This window comes from Nomascus leucogenys, chromosome 1a (assembly GCF_006542625.1).
Source record: "Nomascus leucogenys isolate Asia chromosome 1a, Asia_NLE_v1, whole genome shotgun sequence".
Taxonomy (NCBI): domain Eukaryota; kingdom Metazoa; phylum Chordata; class Mammalia; order Primates; family Hylobatidae; genus Nomascus; species Nomascus leucogenys.
The window spans coordinates 659,402-679,296 of record NC_044381.1 but is presented as its reverse complement, the minus strand read 5'-3'; the positions used below and the strand labels follow the sequence as shown (position 1 = coordinate 679,296).

At 42.1% G+C, this 19,895-nt stretch overlaps 1 protein-coding gene across 1 annotated transcript in view; it reads left to right on the top strand.

The window, feature by feature from the left end:
* Positions 1-19,895, top strand: part of PGM5 (phosphoglucomutase 5) — a 185,809-nt gene that overhangs the window by 49,675 nt on the left and 116,239 nt on the right. The window lies entirely within an intron of this gene.

Here is a 19,895-nt window from a genome sequence, read left to right as displayed (position 1 = left end):
ACCCGTTGTCAGTTTTAGGCACTTCTGATTTTCATCTTTTATCTTTCGACAAAATTTTACTCCTGAGTTCCATAGCCAAATTGATATCAGTAGATAGATCTGTTATAGACAACTCAAATTTAACATGTATAAATAGCAACTTTCCTAATTTTTCCTGAAAATTGGTTTTCCTGTGTTTAGTCTCTGCATGAGTCACCTATTATCTAAATAATAAACCTTGGAATAATCCCTCATTCCAGATGTACCACTAATCACTGGGTTTTGTTAGAGGGATCCCTTAAATGTTTTTAAATCATTATTTCTTCTCCATTCCTACTTTTCCTTTTCTACTTTAGGTTCTCATTATCTTTTGCTTGGACTATTGTAATAGTCAATAAACTGTTCCCACTTCCTCTAGACTTCCTCTTCTTCATTTCCTCTTCTATACTGTCCCAATGGCAGTTGTTCTAAAGCAGAAAGTCGTGCATTTTCTTCCCTTGTTTAAAATGGGTTGGTGGGCTTTGAATGCCTGCAGGAGATTCCATCTCTTGACTATACAACATGCATAATCTCCTGATTATATAACACGCAAAATCTCCTGATTATAAACACTTCATTCCTGCAGACATTCTTATCCTACACTCTAAACATGTCATGCTGCTTACAGTTCCCCAAATTCGATGCCCTCACATTTCTGTGCCTTTGCATGCACTTCTGTCCCTGAAATGTATTCCCTTTGCCCCACCTCATTCCATTTTGTTCTTCTTTATCTTTTATGGCTTGAGTCAAGCATCCCCTTCTCAGTAAGTCCTTTGATACCATGTTCCTTCCACCCCAATGGATATTTCGAAAAGTTAACTACTATGAGCTATCAACATGCTTCTTTTGACTTTTGTACAAAGAGACATTTCGTGATACTATCTGTTGATTGCAAAGAAAAATATACCGGAATAATAAGAAGAAAATGAATGGTGCATAATGACCCAATCTCCTTTGGGTATAATAAAACTATGCCTGATTTGTGGTTTTCATTTACATTTAGGTGAGTTTGTACTGAGTTGGATTTTTAGTAATGATATGTGGGTACTGACGCTCTTAGCAAATACAGCTTAATCAATGTGAGATGAAAGGAAGCAACTGCATTGTAGTTATTTCCTAGTCGATAATGAAAAGCTTCCCACAGCCTGAACATAAGCACAAGGTTGTTTATTCCTTGCCCTGGCAAATTGAATGAGGACTGGATTCATTACCAAGGCATTTACAAGACGCATAACGTGGCCTTCCTTTATGGTTTGTATGTTGACCTACTGGAAAGGATGCTGAGACTGGTTCAAGTCTGTAACTGTGTGTTTCTAAGAGTGGGTGTCTAATGGGAAAGTGATCTCAGTCCTGTAGTTAGTAAAGAGCATTTATGTATTAAGTGGCTAGAGTGAGAGGAATACATTGTTAACACTTAAGACTATAAACTGTAGGAGATTTGGAGATAGTGGCTAAATCCTCTTGGAAATGCTGGATACATCAACTTTTATTCAATTTTTATGAGCCATCTTGGGTTTCTGCTATCTGAGTTAGTCAGAAAAACACTTAGATGAATGTTAAGTAACCCAAGTGCTAAAATATATAGTTGTCATCACTCTCCCATGAGAACTGAAAGACGAACCTTTTTTGGAAGTCAGCTCTCTTTTATCTGCTGTATTTGTGAGGACTCTTTGACACTCAGATTCTGTCTCGGGAAGGGCATTGTCATGGTTTAGGTTGTCCAGCAGCCTATTTTCAGCCCTCCCACCGGCGTGGCCCTTCTTGGTCTAAACAAGTCACTTTGACCAGTGGTGGGTGGATCCAATACTGAAAGAAGCTCCTTAGAATCGCCCTGTCTGATTAGGGATTCAAGGCTACTTTAAACTGGGGTTTCAATGCCATCCAGTCTCAGTGCCACCCAGTCTCGAACATGTGGCGTGCTGTTGTTCTCCAGCGGAAACATTAACTTCATGGCCTGCCTTTGTAATCTCAATTTTGGTCTTCGCAGGCTCCATTTGGTTCAATAACCTCTCTCTTTTACTCCTTGTGACTTAAAATATTTACTCAATTTAAAAATCAATCCCATTGATTACTGCAAAGAGGCATGAGGTATATGTTTTGAGCTGATAAAAATGTTCCATATCTTGATTACAGTGGTAGTTACACAGCTATATGTGTGTGTGTGTGTGTGTGTGTGTGTGTGTACTTGTCAAGGCTCATGAAACTGTACACTTAGAAGTGATGAATTTTGACTGGGCACGGTGGCTCATGCCTGTAATCCCAGCACTTTGGGAGGCTGAGACAGGTGGATCACTTGAGGTCAGGAGTTCAAGACCAGCCTGGTTAACATGGTGAAGGCCCTGTCTCTACTAAAAATGCAAAAATTAACTGGGTGTGGTGGCGCAGGCTTGTAATCCCAGCTACTTGGGAGGCTGAGGCATGAGAATCGCTTAAACCTGGGAGGCAGAGCTTGCAGTGAGCCGAGATCCTGCCACTGCACTCCAGACTGGGGAACAGAGTGAGACTCCTTCTCAAAAAATAAAAAAAGAAGTAATGAATTTTATTTTATATAAACTATACCTTGATAAAGATGATAAAAATAATCAAACTCTATTTATTTAAAAATAAAACAAAGCATCTCTCTTGGAACTCCTTTTCTGACTAGGGGCAAGAATCATTGCTCTCTTTGAATGACTCTAGTTCCCAGCATAGAGGTTTGTATTTACTAGACCACCAATAAACATTGGTTAGGTTCAGGGGAGTTGAATTGTCTCTGGAATTACTGTCTACTGCTTTCCTTTTTGTTTGAACCAGGACATAAATATATGGCCTGCAATCTTGTCTTTGGAAAAGACATAACTTACAGAGTTGGAGGTTCTCAGATATCAGTCATTAGTCAAATTTATTGGTGATATAAAAGATATAAGGAAGGTAGTTTAGCCCGGCCTAACTCTCAATCATATGCTTTGTCAAGCCACCAGAGAAGTTTGGTGCTTGACAACGTTTTAAAATGAAGGAAGATAATGGTAAGTCATCTTAGGCCTGAAGGTATTTCTGGAGTGAAAGAGCATTGCAGTTCTTATGTGTGCTTTATATTTCAAAATGTATTTTGTAGCTCTCCCCACCAAAAAAGTTTTAAAATGGATTTTAGCTTCAACTTTCTAGGGTAGTGTTGAGCTAGGTCTATTGAAATACTGCTTAAATGCTTGCTAAATGTCACTGATTTCACTTTACCTGTCATGCTGAGGGAAAGATAGTATGGTAAGATAGATGTACAGGGTGAATCAAGATGCTGCCTGAAAGTTTTGTGTGCTCAGGTAGGCATTTTTATTTACAAGTGAACTCTATTACAGCAGAGATCCCCAACCCCAGGCCACATAGCAGGTGAGTGAGCATTACTCCGTGAGCACCATCTCCTGTCAGATCGGTGGCAGCATTAGATTCTCATAGGAGAGCAAATCCTACTGTGAACTGTGCATGTAAGGGGTCTAGGTTGCATGCTCCTTATGAGAATCTAATGCCTGATGATCTGTCACTGTCTCCCATCATCTCCAGATGGGAACCATCTAGTTTCAGGAAAAACAGCTCAGGGCTCCCGCTGATTCTACATTATGGTGTGTTGTATAGTTATTTCAGTATATATTACAACGTAATAATAATAGAAATAAAGTGCAAAATAAATGGAATGCTGTCAAATCATCCCCAAATCATCCCCCTCCCCCCGTCTGTGGAAAAATTGTCTTCTGTGAAACCAGTCCCTGGTGCCAAAAAGGTTGGGGACTGCTATGTTATATAGTATGTTGTTTCATTGTCATACAAACCTTCAGAAGTATTTGAGGCAAGCACTATGACTGACATTGTATTTACAGAAAAATATGATGATGAGACGTTAAGTAATTGCCCAAGGTCACATGGAATAAATTAGTCAATATTGGTACCTGATTATCTGGCTGAAGCCTCATAATCTCTTCACTATTCCTTATTTGTGAGGGCAGGAAAAGTTCTGATTATACTCCGAGTGAAAGTCATTCTTGTGGGTTAGTGTGGGGGTAGGGGTGGGGGTAGGGAGAGAGACCTGTATTACCCCCAAGGTGGTAGATGACATCAGATAAGCAGAATTAATTTCAACCCAATACATCTGTAATTTTGACGTTGAACGTCAGTACTGTTTAGTAAAACTCTGAAAGAAGCAGTCCTGGCTTTAACTTAAGACTTCCAGGAAAACGTTGACTGTAGTTCAAGGTAAGTTTGGAATTTTACATCTTTGCCTCAGAATCTGCTTGAAGATCATCAGCAGCAGCTGCACTAAAAGTTATTTATTAGGCTTCAGCAGCTTTTCTCCCTTATATTCTGGGTAAAGTGGGTTAAGCATGTATGATTCCTTCTAGAGGTTGTTTTGTTTTGTTGATGAAGTCTTGCTGTGTTGCCCAGGCTGGAGTGCAGTGGTGCAATCTCGGCTCACTGCAACCTCTGCCTCCTGGGTGCAAGCAATTCTCATGCCTCAGCCTCCCGATTAGCTGGGATTACAGGCATGTGACACAATGCCTGGCTAATTTTTTTGTATTTTTACTAGAGACAGGGTTTTACCATGTTGGCCAGGCTGGTTTTTAACTCCTGGCCTCAAGTGATCCACCCACCTTGGCCTCCGAAAGTGCTGGGATTAGAGGTGTGAGCTCCTGTGCCCAGCCTAAGTTTTAAATCTGAGATTGACAACACTGATGACCAGAAACATAAAAGATATCGATTAAGTACAATGAGATCCTCTAGTAAATAATGTGTTAGCAGTTGGATATGAGACGCCCAAGCCTAGGAAAAAATGAAAACAAATCTTGTCAGCCCTATCTATATGCCCTACACAGGTAAGGGTGGAATCCAGACCTGGGAATCCAGTCATCTCATCTCTGATCAGGTTTCTGCCTGATGATTAAATTTGTCATTTGGAGTTCCAAGTTCTTTTAGAGTCCTGATGGCATTGGTGGTTTATATTCTGGCATGAGGGAAAACTCCTTGTAAGTTGATGCCTGTATTTAAGAATGCAAGATCCACCAGGAGTCACAGAGAGATCATATCACTTGGGATCTTTGTGCAGCCCATTAGAGAAAACTAGTTGAAATGGGGCCTAAATAGCAAAAGGAATGTGTTGGCCCACATAACTGAAGTAGATTGGCCTCAGGTGACCCGTGATCCAGCCGCTCACATGATACTACCATTTGACCTGGTATTCCCTCTTGTCTGCTCTGCCTTAGATGGTATCACTCTCATCCTTAGGCTCCGAGCCTCTGACTGTCTGGTCCAGGTAGCAAGTGTCTGCAGGATTTCTAGACCCCATGCTGTTACACCAGCTTGTCTATGAAGTTGGAAGACAAAGATTTTCTTTCCAAGAAGAAACTGGAAACATCATCTCAAGTCTTGACTTTGGTTGGGGTTTGTACTTTCTCTGACTCATTGATTCTCTGGGGCTATAGAGGACGGGATAGACTGACAGTCTTAAGCCTCCTTCCCCTCATTAGGTAGAGCTACGAGGAGGGTCATTCTGTCCCACACCAAGTGACTGAGAATGGATACATTTGTCCTCCAAAGCAAGATCTTTCTTTTCTCCTTCCAGAAAGAGTAACTGCAGTAATTAGGACCCAATTGATGGCAAAGGGGTATGATCTAGGTGAGTCCATTGGGGTACACTTCTGGAGGGGGAATTCAGGAGCTTCTTACCTCCTCCTACCCCTGCAAATACTCTGAGACTCACTAATAACTGACAGTGGTATTCAAATTGGAACAGTGGTTCTTGCCTCTGACCTTTGCATGTGCTCAAGTAGTCATCTGTCCTTCTTTCTCATCCTCTCCTCTTTATCCCTTTCTTCCTTCTTCCCACCCTTTCCCTCCATCTCTATTCATCCCTCCTTCCCTCCCCTTCTCCTTCCCTTCTCCTTCCTTCTCCTTCCGTTCTCCTTCCTCCCTCCCTCCCTCCCTCCCTCCCTCCTCCTCCTTCTTCTTCCTTCCTTCCTTCCTTCCTTCCTTCCTTCTTTTCTTATCTTCCCTTCTTCCCCACCTTGCCTACCTCTCACATTTCCATTTTCCAAAAAACCTTTTTTAGCCCCTTTTGTGTGCCAAGCACACTGCGTGGTACTGGATATTCCTGATGGAGCTCATCTTCCCTTCCATGTTCCCTTTTCCTTTAGCAAACTTCACTGCCAACAAAATGTGTTAATATCTCTGTGTAAGGTGTTCTGCTAGATTCAGGGAGGTCCATGGCTTCAGTGTGAATCTCAAGGATAGAGCTGGGGAGTGTTTTTAAATCATGATGACATTGTTCATAAACATTGTCTCACACAGATTCTACTACCTATATTTTGGGGTGGGAGGGAGAGAGAGGGAATGTAGTTTAAGAAAAGCAAGCATTTGTGTCTGCCAGTGTACTCAAATGAGCTCATGTACGAAGTGGGACATGGAACTCGCTGACCTTTATTGGCCTCTGCATTCAGACTACCTGGGGTTGAATTCTAACTCCTCTGCCTTCTGACTTTATGACCTTGGGCTGTTTACCTAACTTCTCAGGGTGTCTTAGTCTATTTTTGGTTTCTTATAACAGAATACCTGAAACTTGGTAATTTATGAAGCAAAAGAATTCATTTCTTACAGTTATGGAGGCTGAGAAGTCCAAGGTCCAGGGGCATAACAGGTGAGAGCGTTCTTGCTGGCAAGGACTCTGCAGAGTCCCAAGGTAGCACAGGGGGTGAGGGGGCCGAGCATGCTAGCTCAGGTCTCTCTTTCTCCTCTTATAAAGCCATCAGACCCACTCCCATGGTAACTCATTAATCCACTAATCCATGAATGAGTTAATCCATTCATGAGGTCAGAGTCCTCATGACCCAATCCCTTCTTAAAGCCCCCCTCTTGATACTGCCACACTAGGGATGAAGTTTCAACAGAAATTTTGAAGGGGTTAAACATTCAAACCATAGCACAGGGTCTTGTACTGAGGATTAAATTAGGTTATATATATATATATATATGGTACTTAGAGCAGTGCCAGTCCACGCTATGCGTTCAGTGATGTTAGCTATTATTGTCATGGCAATGGGGCTTTATGGATAAGAGACTGAAGCATAGGCAGTGGATTCTCATGAGTAGTCTCTAACGCTTCCACATTAAGGACTAAATGTTGGCCAGTGGCTGTGCTCAGGCCCTGTCTTCCACATGTGGATGCTAGTGAGGCAGGGGTGCTTTCTTGCTGTGTATATTCACATTTCAGAGCCCATCAGAGCTTCCAGAGGACTCTGCTGTGTGAACCTCATGTATCTCTATTTTATAGTTTTTCAGATTACTTTGTAAATAATTATTGTTAATTTTCTTTAGCTTTTTAAAAATATGTATTAATATATTGAGCCTTTCAGTTAGTGACCTAGGAATAGACCTATGTTTTTTTGGGATGGGGGAGGGGTCTGTCTGTTGCCTAGGCTGGAGGGCAGTGGCACAATCACAGCTCACTACAATGAACTTCCAGGCTCAAGTGATCCTCCCACCTCAGCCTCCCAAGTAGCTGGGAACACAGACATGCACCATCCTACCTGGCTGATTTTTTATTTTTATTTTTTGTAGAGACAAGGTCTCACTACGCTGCCTAGGCTGGTCTCAAACTCCTGGACTCAAGCAATCCTCCTGCCTTGGCCTCTGAAAGTGCTGGGATTATAGGCATGAGCCACCATGCTCAGCCCCTATTGCCTTTTGATCCATACCTTTTGATTAATATCCTCTAAAACACATGAAAACTCATTGTTCCCTCTGTTAGGTGCTTCCGTAGAACACTTATAGGACCCTAGAAGTCCCATCTCTTTAGAAAAACTATCTTTCTGGGAAAATACAGAGTTTCTTTTATAACACATCTCTGTCTCTGTATGCTGGCCAAAAGCCTCAAACCCCCAAACAGACCTGAAATGTTTACCCTACCACTACTTCTGATAATAGGGGTTTGACTTTGTATTGCCCACACATCCCATTAAAACATAGAATGTGATTTGTGTGCATATTGTAAGCATTTGTTCATTGTATAACCTGTTTAGTAGTTCAGCCGAAAGCTGCAAAAGTGAAATAAGAGAAACATCCTGAGCAAAAGAATTGCTCTTTGATATACCTGTGCACCGGCATGAGAGGACAGAGGAGAGATTTGTGAAAGTGGACTTCTTTGTTACTAATATAACACTGGCTACTTTCTTTAACAATTAACATCTCAACCCCAATTTATCATTATTATGGGAGTTTTTTTGCTTTTATAATGACTTCAGAAAAGTTCATAACATTGTCTGGAGTCCCTTTATCTGCAAAGCCGTTAGTTAATTTCACTAGTACTCTAGGGAGAGACTTGGGAAGTGAAAGGTGCACATTTCCCCCCAGATGGGGTTTCTTTACATGACTCTTAAAAGTCAGGTGGGTGTTAGGAGCATGAGAAATGTGAGAGTGAAGAAATGTGAAATGTGAGATTTGGATGAGGTCGTTTGGATTTAAAGAGGAAATTTCCATCAAGGGCCAACTCCTAGAGGAGATCACAGAGCAGAGGCTGGTGTGTGGCTGCGGATAGGCATGCCGTTGAGCCAAGGTGGGCTGACTCGAGGAAGAGCTCAAGCAGACGCTTTAGAACAAAGCAAAAAAATGTGAGCGTGTGACTGAGGTGGTACATCTGACTTTGCCACTGATTCTCATCACTTCTCAGGGCCTCGCTCTCCCCATCTAGAAGGGCTGGGATAGTGGCTGTTCTGCAAAGAGCCTCCAGGGGCCACACTGCATCTAGCTCATAGCTCTGCCTCCCTAGTAGGATGCAGCCCTTGTCCTCAGGGTTCCAGGCAGTGGGAGCTCTGGCCACCATGCCCATATTTAGGCAGCAACTAGAGAGAGGATGAAGAAGAAGGACAAAGGACTACACCATCTTTTAAGGAGATTCATGGAAGTGGATGGGTGACAATTTTGCATATATCCTATTGGCCGGGACTTAGTGATGTGGCCACATATAGCTCCAAGGGAAGTTGAGAAATGGAGTCTTCATTCTGAATGGCCACGAGCGTGGCTAAAAACTAGAGGTTGTCTTATTAAGATAGAGGGGAATGAGAGTTATAGAGGGACAACTAGCTGTCTGTACTGTGGGTTTAGATGATGTCCTTAACATTCGGTGTAGAATATTGCAGTCTTTGAAGATATAAAATATCTTTAATATTTAATTGCTAATTTTTTTCTTTAGACTAAAGAATTTAGGATGCTGACATGAACTATGATGATGATATTTTTGATGATGGTGGTGAGGATGATGATGATGAGGAGGAGGGTGAGGAGGAGGAGAGGAGGAATATCTACCAGAGAAAATACTCCAGGGTGTAGGATATAACAATTTACAACCCAATGAGAAAAGTATTTTTCCCATTTTACAAACAAGTACATTGATGCTCAGAGTGGGCAAACCTCTGAGGCCAAACCAGGTCTTACCTATGGAGTCATGTTATAGCCACAAAGATTGGGAACAAGGTTTTTCGGAAGCAACGTGGCTCTCTGTTGCAAGTAACAAAAACTGAATTACAAATGACATAAACAATAAGGAAAAAGTTACATCTCGTATTAAAATGTCTAGAAAGGGCGCAGCAGAGGTGGGTGATTCATTGCCTCAGCAATGTCTTCAAGGAACTAGGTTCTTTCATTCTCAGGATGTGGTCTTTGACGTTGATGAGATTTCCTCATGGAAAGGCCCCAGCAGTGCGAGCTATTACCCTCACATACGATGTGGTCTTATGGCAGAAAAGAGACTACCTACTGTTTATGTGTCTTTTTAAAGTCAGGGAAACTTTTCCAGAAGTCCTCCTGTGCCATATTTGTCCTATTTTGTGTAAATTCACCTTTGCTGAGGACTAGGTGCCTGAATAAAGTCATGATTCTCTTAATATGAAAAGCAGTGGGAATGATTTTGGGTGGGCAACTGTCAACACCTCTAATTCATTCATAGGTTATTTGCCCATTAGCCGGGTGTGCCTGTAGTCCCAACTACCCCAGAGGGTGAGGCTGGAGGATTGCTTGAGCCTAGGAGTTCAAGACCAGCCTGGGCAACATAGAGACATACAGAGACCCTATCTCTTTAAAAAGTATATATAAATATATATATATATATATTTTATATATATATACATACACACATATGTAGTGTGTGTATGTATATAAATATATAATGTGTGTGTGTGTGTATATATATATATATATGATTTTTCCAATATTTAAGGACAATATAGAATTCTAGAATTATGGCTATTTCCCTAAAAATCTCATTACTTTTGGACGTCACTTGCTTACTACAACTTACTCACTTGCTTATCAATAAACATTTATTGAAAACCTTCTCTGGGTCAGATAGTGTATGAATAATGAGATTCATGCTTACTGTCCAAAAAATTTTATGATTTAGTGACAGAGTCAGATATCCTCAGCAACATTTTCAATACAATGCATGGAATGCCGCAATAGAGGCAATGAGGATGCTTAGAGGAAACCGCTTATGTTGGCCTGGGGAATCGGAACTTGTGGCTGTAATAAAGCTGTCTTCTCTTAGATTACGAGTGTTGCTCATGGGGAGCCCTTAAATGAGCTCCCTAAGAACAGGGACCACAACTTCTTTGTTTTTATTTTTTAGTCTGAGTGTAGTGCTTTGACTATAGAAGTTCATCAGTGTGGTGAGCAGACAAGGTAGCTTCCCTACCTTTGTGAATTCAAAGCCCAGGCTCTCTAACACCATACGTAGCACTTTGTTACTCACAATGAATGGTTTGCTACAGAAGGCTTTCTCTTTTCTAATCTGCTTCTTGTCTGATTGTCATGCAACTTGAATGGGGTAATAAACATAAAGTAGTTAGCATAGGAGAAGCAATCAGTGGCTATTACCTGCTATTATTACTTTATAATGTAGTCTGCATTATTTTTCCGCCTTTATTTAAATCTTCAACTTTGCTGAATTGCTTATTGAAGAAAATGCTGTCTCTAAACATAACATTACTGGCAGCTGAAAGTGAAGCTTACACATTACGCTTCATGGTTTCTGAGAGTCATGAAGTTTACAAAGACATTTCTGGTCTTATTCTGATAAATATCACATGCTAGTATTTCCTACATTCCCATTTACTCAGTGTTCCCTACTTCCTAAAGGAGGGAAAAGCACTGTCGAACAGTTGTCAAATTTTCTCCACAAGCAGCTTGGTCTTCCTTAATGGATGAAATCACCCTTTGCTGATGGATCCATTTGCACAGGAATTTCTAGATCATCTCAGGGCTCACACTCTGGGTCCCACCTCCTGCTCTGCTACAAATAGTTAGGTATCTTTATGCATCAGTATCCAGCTGGCCATAGCGGCCCTGGGTCAGAAATTATATTTCCTCCAATTGGCTAAAGAGACCATTTTCTTAATAGTTTCTTTCTTTTATAGGGCCATGTGCTGTATTCCAATTATATACACATTCTGGAGCACAGTATTGCAGAAAATGTTAATTGTTTAGAGATAATGGACCTAACAAATAGAATGGTGCGGTTAAGGAGAAATCCAGTTGCATGGAGGTCCTTGGTCTTTTGTGTGGCTTGAAGAGGTTGAGGATGCTGATGTGTTCTTTGGGAAGAGATTCACAGTTGACAGGAAACATCTGCTTCAATTTGCTCCAACATCAACAAGATCGATGTGGTAGGAAACCTGTTGTTACTGTGTGAGTTCCATTTATCAAGCCAGGGCTTGGCCTGAAATCAGGGCTATTTGCACAGGTACCACAATGGGTCAAAATATGGACATAACAAGGCAGCATTACTTGAAAGTATCGTGCGGCTGTTTCTCTATTTAAAGGGAGTCATGTTCCTTCTATACCTGTCTGGCTATCTTCATTTCTTTCTATGTCTTTCTCTTTATGCTTTTCTTTCTCAGCACATTTCCATTCAGAGCCTCAATTATGAGTGTAACAGTCCTCACCCTAAATTCTGCCTCCATATCCTCTCTCCTGGGTAAGAAAGGCTCCCAGTGATGGTGACTCTCTATGGAGGGGGATTCTCCCCAAGGGGTTCCCAAATATTTTCAGAAACAACTATGCAAGCACAGACTCACATACGCTAATACTCACCAAACCTTGGAGGTTATCCACTACACCTAAGGTATACCTGCCTCTTCTGGTTAATCTTTAGAATCACTTACCTAGAATTAATTAAAGATGCTCTTTCCTTCAGGAAAACTGCCTTGGTTTTCATTATTTGGAAAAGTAAAGTTTGTATCTGACACTTAAAATATGCCTCTGGAGAACTCAAAGAATTCAAAGCATTCTTATATCAGTGCATCTGTGATACTAATCTTTTAGAAAATTATTACACTGCTAATAAAATGTGAAGTATGGATTCATGCCACCGAGCTCGGGTTATTGCCTCCACTATTTCTGAAATGCTAGTGCCCATGATGTCCTGATGCAGGAGCTCATCTCTTAAGAAAACAACACAGCCATATACAGAAAAAATAAGGTCCTTTTTCACCCATTCTGGTGTAGGGTAGATCAATCAATTAAAAGAAATCGCAAAGGCTATGTGCTACGGTTTGGATGTTTGTCCTCTCCAAACCTCACGTTGAAATATGATTCCCAGTATTGAATGTGGGGCCTAATGGGAGGTGTTTGGATCATGAGGACAGATCCCTCATGAATAAATTAATTCCGTCTCTTGGAGGTGAGTTCTTACTCAGCTCCCACGAGAGCTGCTTGTCACAAAGAGCTGGTACCTCCTCACCTTCTTGCTTCCTCTCTCTTCATGTGATCTCTGCACATGCCAGCTCTCCTTCACCTTCTACCATGAGTGGACACAGCCTGAGGGCCTCACCAGAAGCTGAGCAGATGCTGGCACCAGGCTTCCTGTATAGCCTGCAAAACCATGAGCTAAATATACCTCTTTTCTTAGTAAATTAGCCAGCCTCAGGTATTCCTTTATAGCCACACAAAATGGACTAAGACACCCTATCACTGGAGTCCACTCAGACTACCAGGTGAGATAAATCCAGGGGCTTCCAGGTTCTTTGTTCTTGATTCTGGCAATGGGTCCAAGTAAAAGACAATGAAAGGATATGCTGTTGGCTACTTTCGTCTTCCTGCTTCCTACCTAATGACCTGAATGCACACATGCTCCCGATGTGTGTCTCCCCACTGTGAACAAACTCTCATTTCTCTTTACCAACCTCCTCTGCCCCGGTCAGGCTGGTGACCACACTGCTCTGGGCCAGATACTGTGCCCAGTACAGAGAGGAGGTGCACAAGGAAATGATAAGGCACATCTCTGCTTTGGAGAATCTCATTGCCCAAGAAGACATATAGACAAGTAAACCAGTTACAGAAATAATGGTTAAGGTACACTGGTGGTATGAAGAAGGGAGGAATCAGCTTTGCCTAAGATTGGAGGATGCTGGGCAAAAAAGGCTTCAGAGAGGAGGAGGTATTTGGAGGGTGCATTGAAGGTTGAATAGAAGGTTTAGAGAATCAGAATTTGCCTAGTGGACAGAAAGAAAAATTGAAAGGCAGTGGACAGCCATCAGTAGAAGGGTGTGAGGCACAAGTTATTGAGGTACATGAAGAGACTGACCGTCGTGACCATTATGAAGAATTTGTTGAAGGGTCATGGAGGTACACATAAGTATACCAATGGTAATGCTGCTGGAAGAGTAGCCAGGGGACTGGAGAAAAGAAGGCACCATGTTATGTGCTGGGATCTCATTTATTATTCATGTCATAAGGAGCCAGTTCTTCTCTGGACCTTTCCACATTCCATGCAAAGTCTGTCTGGCTTCCTGTCCATTTCCTTTCTGGTCATTCAAGGCCTAGCACTGTCCAGTGTCCATTTGCTCCGCACATGCAGATGGAAAACCTGGGCCAGGTCAAATTCTGAAGACCTAGAGAACTGGGCAGAGCTCTGGGCAGTGTGGGATCTGCCCACACCTCTCAGAGAGAGGAACTGAGGTGGTTGTTCTGAGACGCAGTGAGCAGGGAGACCCCGAAGCCAAAGGCTGGCAGGATCCAGCAGGGCAGAGGCCAGCAGGGGAATTCAGGGAAGAGCCTCAGGGCTGACAATGGGGACACCTGACCACAGTCAAAGGGATTCAAAACACGGCCTGGAACTCGGAGGAATCCCCTGGAACATGGACACAGGAATGTGGACAGCTGAAGCCATGACCTTGACCACAGGTAGGGAGCTTGCAGTTAGGGACAGGAGCCAACTTTACTTAGACATAACTCAAATTCATTTCATTTCTGAAGGAAATGAAATTTCCTTTATTTTCACCTGGTTGGAATTTATTGCTCTCTCCTTAATGGTGCCTAGCACCTTGTTTATTTATGCTTTGAGTAATTGTAATATGCCTTGTTTTATAGTATTTTTGTACATTTCTACTTCAACTCTTGATTATAAATTTGTTAAGGCAGGGAATATCTATCTATCTATCTATCTATCTATCTATCTATCATCTACACACACTAATGGTATTTTAACTATAGCACACATAAATACATAGGTACATTTTGTTGAATTGAAATTAATTGAATTAATCCCATCCTCTTTCAGAATAGAAATTATGTTTTCTGGGAGCTAGAAACTGTTGTGAGAGATGTTTGTATTGTTGAAATTTAAAAGGGGCTGTCCAGTTCAGTTGTGGTCTGGTGTGTATTGAATGACATCCAAATTCTAAGTAAGTGGAATTGCTATCAGATCTGAAATAAATTAGCTATGCTCGTGAGAAGATGTAGAGGGTGAGGAATTCCTTCCACAAATGCTCTGCTTATCTGATTATTGGTTAGCCAGTGATTTCCTGTCATCCACAAAAAAAGATGAAATAGTAAGAGAAAAGTAAATACTAGGTGAAGTGCTTTGAGCCAAAAGGAGTCTATATAAGAAGTGATGGATGGCTCTGTTGGGATTCCAGCAGTAGTGCATGATGATGTTGTAGAAATACGTCAGCTCCTTTAACCCTCAGGGGGACCCTGCAGCATGTGTTTGTCATGGGCCCCTAGCGTGCTCATGCGGGATTAAATTTCAGTTGCCTACTGTGGTAATTGGCTTGAGAAGCCTATCTTTATTAATTTTCTTCTCTTCCTAGTCTTATTTCTCTTCTCCCCTACCTGTGTTCTCTTCATTCCCTTCCTTCCCACAAAATAAACTATGTGAGTTTGAATTCTTGTTTCAGGATTCAAGTTTGCTCCTGGGGAACCAAATTAAGACTAAAGAATATGCATTCTCTTTCTTCTCTTTTGGTGTTGAGACATTTTAAAGCCTCAACAATTTTTCCTATATAAGCAGTTCTAATTATTTGTGCCTGACTTGTTAAAAGTAGGTAATGAGAAAATTAAGGCTCGCAGACAAATCTTACACAATCGCAGCAGAATATCTCAGAAATGTGCCCAACTCTCAGGCTTTCTGTTTGGTCTCTTTAAGCAGGCAACCTCAAAGAGGTGTTTCCAACTTTCGTGATTGTGTGTGATTTTGTTATTTTACAGCCTACTGCTGTGGAACTCTATTGAGAAAAGACACTTGATAAAGCTAATAAAATATACATCTGCTACAAAGAAAATTTTATCTCAAAAATGCTATTTCCTCTTCAGCTCTGAATGTTGACAGATTTTTTTTCCTAACGGGGTTCAGCAGGTTGGCTGGAAAGCCAAGATCAAATACCAATGGGAGGTGTGAAGACTGGCCAGCCCATGTTCAATGAGTTCACCATCCAGCTGCTAAGTTCTCCATGCTGATAAGACAAATACTCTCTGAATCAGATACAGGCCTACTGGTATCTTTAAGACCATCTGCAGCACAGCTAGGTAAAGTAGGCACAATTTTTAAGTTAGGTTTTGCAGAAGGTCCCATGAAACAGGGTTTCCGTGTCGAAATACAGTGAGACATAATGACAGAGCCATATTTGGAGGTCCCTTCATTGACAATGGGTTATGCCTTCAGCTTTCAGGCTGATCCTGCTGAGAAGCACATGTGATTAGCCACAAGAAGCTCTTTACTGCCCCCTAGATCCCTGTCAAATCCAGGAGATCTTGAGGAAGAAACATTGGGAGTCAGAGAACAAGAGGCTGTACTTCCCCTGGGCCCGGGGGACATGTGAAATGCTTGTGTTGTATCTTCATTAGTGGAAATTTTTGATCAATTATCCTGGATGATCCATGTCATGAAACATTGAGCTGCGTATGCTTTCATTTCCATCATTCAGGGTGATATTCAAAATATAGGATAGGCGTTTTTAACCGCAAAGTATATTGAGAAGTAAAATCAATGTTGGAGATTAGTACATTACACACCGCATCAAGCAGGAAGAGACAAGAAAGCATATAAATGCGACACAATTCTGGGGCAACTCCTGTCTTCAAAACTTATTTGCTTCAGCTATAGCCACTGAGGCCTTACTCCTTTTCCTGCCTGTCTTTAAAGATTGTTCTATGCAGCCACCCAGATTTCTTGGGATTTGATGCTAGACTTTGGAGGAAGTCAGGAAAAGCTTTCTAGCTCTGCCTCAGTTGGACCATGTCTCTCCCCTGTCTCTGGTTTCTTGGGCTACTTTGATTTCCCTTTCTGTGTTATGGAAACCTCTGGCAGTAACTGTTCCCTGTGTGCCTTATGCTTCACTTGAGATGCACAATTGCCAAAGCCCTCTCTGATACCACCAGGGAACAGCAAACTTAATTCTTCTGTCTTGTATCTCTCTCTTTTTTTGCTGTTTCTCCCCTGACCAGAGGCAGAGCTGTTTTGCGGGCCACCAAGGGCCATTCTCTCCACTTTGTCCTTCACTATATCACATCCCCGTATGTCTTCCTATAGTCACCTGCTGGCATGATTCCATTGTGTTTGCTGAATTTGACTAAAGGTGTGTTGAGCTTAGGGGTCATATGGGCCTGCCCACAAAAGTGTCCCATTTCACTCGGCAAATCAACTAGAATGCTGTTGTATTTACTCTGTGGACTCAGGAAGGGATCCCCTGGGAATTAGCCCCGTGGGGTTTCTGTCACCTCCCATTCTACTTTGGCTTAGACAAGGTATCTGAGTTCAGAACCCGACTCTGTTCCCGCGCTCAGCTTCACAGACAACAAGTGGTATTATTTTTAGCCTGCAGACGTTTTAGTTAACATCCTGCTGCATCGAGGGTGTGAGAGAGAAGTGCTTTGGAAATCAGACTCTGTTACTGATAGCTTGTCCTGAACTGAAAAGGCGATAGGAGAAAGGATGCTTTGTGTTCAAGCAGAAGAAATCTCCAAAGCTGCAGTTGCTGGGGCAGCCTTCCCCTGTGTTTCTCACCTTGCTGCGGCCTGCTATTTGGCAGGATGACTTGCTGCTGCACTTGACTGGCTGTGCTGTGGTTTCTGCGCCTGTGATGGCTCCTTCTGAATGCCCTCTGAGCCCTGGGGGTCTTATCAGCTGGCTGCGGCAGGGGTGGGAGATAAACAGCTCCCTTGTCAAGCCCCCCTTCTCCTTCTCCTGGGAACCCCTGCCAGGTCACCAGCCTAAACCCCCTCTAGCTTGGGATGTCAGAGTCAGAGAGAGTAAGGAGGTGTTGGGAGATGAAGTTCAGAGGGTAAAATGATACCGCGGGAGGAACCAGGCTTATGTGGGCTTTATAGTCGGCTGAAAAAGAGAATGTGGTAAGGATCAGGTGGCCCGTTTCAAAATATCTGGAACTTTTACTGAATACTTTACAAGATGCGCCCCTGCCCTAACGTATAGGTGGAAATAAACCTCTACTTTAAAATCTCAACAGAAAAATCAGATCAAAGAAATCTGGTGAAATACCTTTGATTAAATGTAACACACAATTGATCTCAATTCCATAGCTGATTATTAATTTTTAATTAGGAGTGAGATACAGACACCATGATGTGTAGATTTGGTTGTCTGAGAAAGAAGATGAATAGAAGATAATATGTTATAACTTTTTTTTTCCACCAAGTTTTAAAGTTCTAAGATTGCTGGCAATTTTCAACGAATATATGGGGTCTCCATCACTGGCCATTTTTTGGGCAAAACAGCAAAACACAAATAGGTTTAATGCTGAGCTCCCAGCCCTTATCTTTGCTTCTCCTCTTCCATTTCCACCAGTCAGGTGTCTAGAAAAGAAGGGCATCCTGGTTGGGAGGAATTGGTTGTGGGGAGGATTTGGCCATTATCAGAGTAGGCATTGCTTCAGACCGAGCTGGGGCATTTTAAAACCGAGGCAGAAGAAGCCATACTGTAGGGGTCCGGGGGAAGAAAGTAGGACTAGGATGGCTCCACAGTTCCTCTGCTGATCCTCTCAGAGACTTAGCTTTGCTTAGAAGCATTCCCTGGTAACCAGTATCTATTGCTGTCTTTACTTAGCATTTAAATGCACCCAGTCTGGCAATGTCAGTTATCTCAGAGGCCAGACAGAACAATTTTGTAGTAGAAATCAAAGAATTTTCAGTGTAACATCTAGGGCAGGGTTTGTGCCTCTTTTGCAGTGGCTGGCCTTTTCCCCTCTTGACAGAATTCTGTTAGAGCCTCACATTGTTGAGATATCCCCCTCATCTCCATTCTGCAGAGTGTTAATGCTGCTCGAAGACTGTCTGTTAAAATCAGATTCCCATCAGGCTTTGAATGCTCCCTGCCAAATGGCGTAGCTGCCTTTGATCTGTAGTCTCACTTAAGGAAGCTTTTCAAGTGCATGGAAAATGTCTTGACCCCAGTGTTTGGACCTGTCACTGCTTGCACACCAAATCAAGGTATCATCAAGCTGAAAATGTACACCTAGCGGAATTCCTGCTATTTAATGGGCTCAGCCATTCCTGCTGTATTGATGGCAGTCTCAGCTGAGCCCTCCCTCTGGGGGCTCTGAAGATCCTAGAGTTATGTTCCTCCCAGCAGCAAATCTCTGAGGCTTGGTGTGGCTCAAAGACAGAGTCAGAGCTGCTTTGTCATCTGTGATTTTGTGGGTTGGAGGAGCAGTCAGAAATAGGTCACATCTGAAGAAAAATTCTCTACTTGTGATCTTGAGTACCACTGAAGGAAACTGACCCCTTTGAATTCATGAAGTGGGATGCAAGGTTCATATTATCTATGAGGACTGTAAAAATGGCTCCACTGACCTTGAGCTTATTCACTCACAATGCATGCCAGTTAGATATGGGTATTTATCATGCTGTATTTTAGGAATATTACATCAAACGGGGAAATACGGAGGCTCATGGTAAGCTGTCGTGTACTATACGAATGATCATTGTGATGACATTTTCTTAAAATGGGTTATGTGAAGTATAAAGAATTGAGACGCTGACTATTGCCAGTAATTAGTTTAGTATAGCCTTGTTTATTAGTCTGTGGCCAGATGTGGTACCTTAGAGCCTATAGATCTTACTGTGCACACCCATGACCTTCAGGTGTTCATCAGGAGACACAACATAGAGCCTGGACTTGGTGCTTGAGGAATCTGGGATGTCATACCTGACCCTTCGATGCATTATTTGGATACCTTAATCTCTCCAAATTTCCTTGTTTATAAAATGAAGATGTAAATGCCTCAGTTGCCTCATGTGGTGGTTATGAAAACTCAAGTAAAAATGCACAGATGGTTTTGAATGTGCTTTGGGACAGTGAAGTGTTATAGAAATGTAAGGTGTTATGATAATCATAGATGTAACTTGGGATGTATGCTTTGTCCATGGATGGTTTCTTATCTGAAAGGAAAAGCTGGTGAAAGCTAGGTCAATGAATAATGTGTGATGAGTATATGTGTGCGTATGCACACGTGGACATGCAGGTGCACATGTCCACATCAGGGTACATAGTGTTACAAAGGGGAGACGAGGTGTGTACTGATCATTTTCACATTTGCACTCTGCCCTGTTCACTGATCTTCCCCTAATCTGCCCTG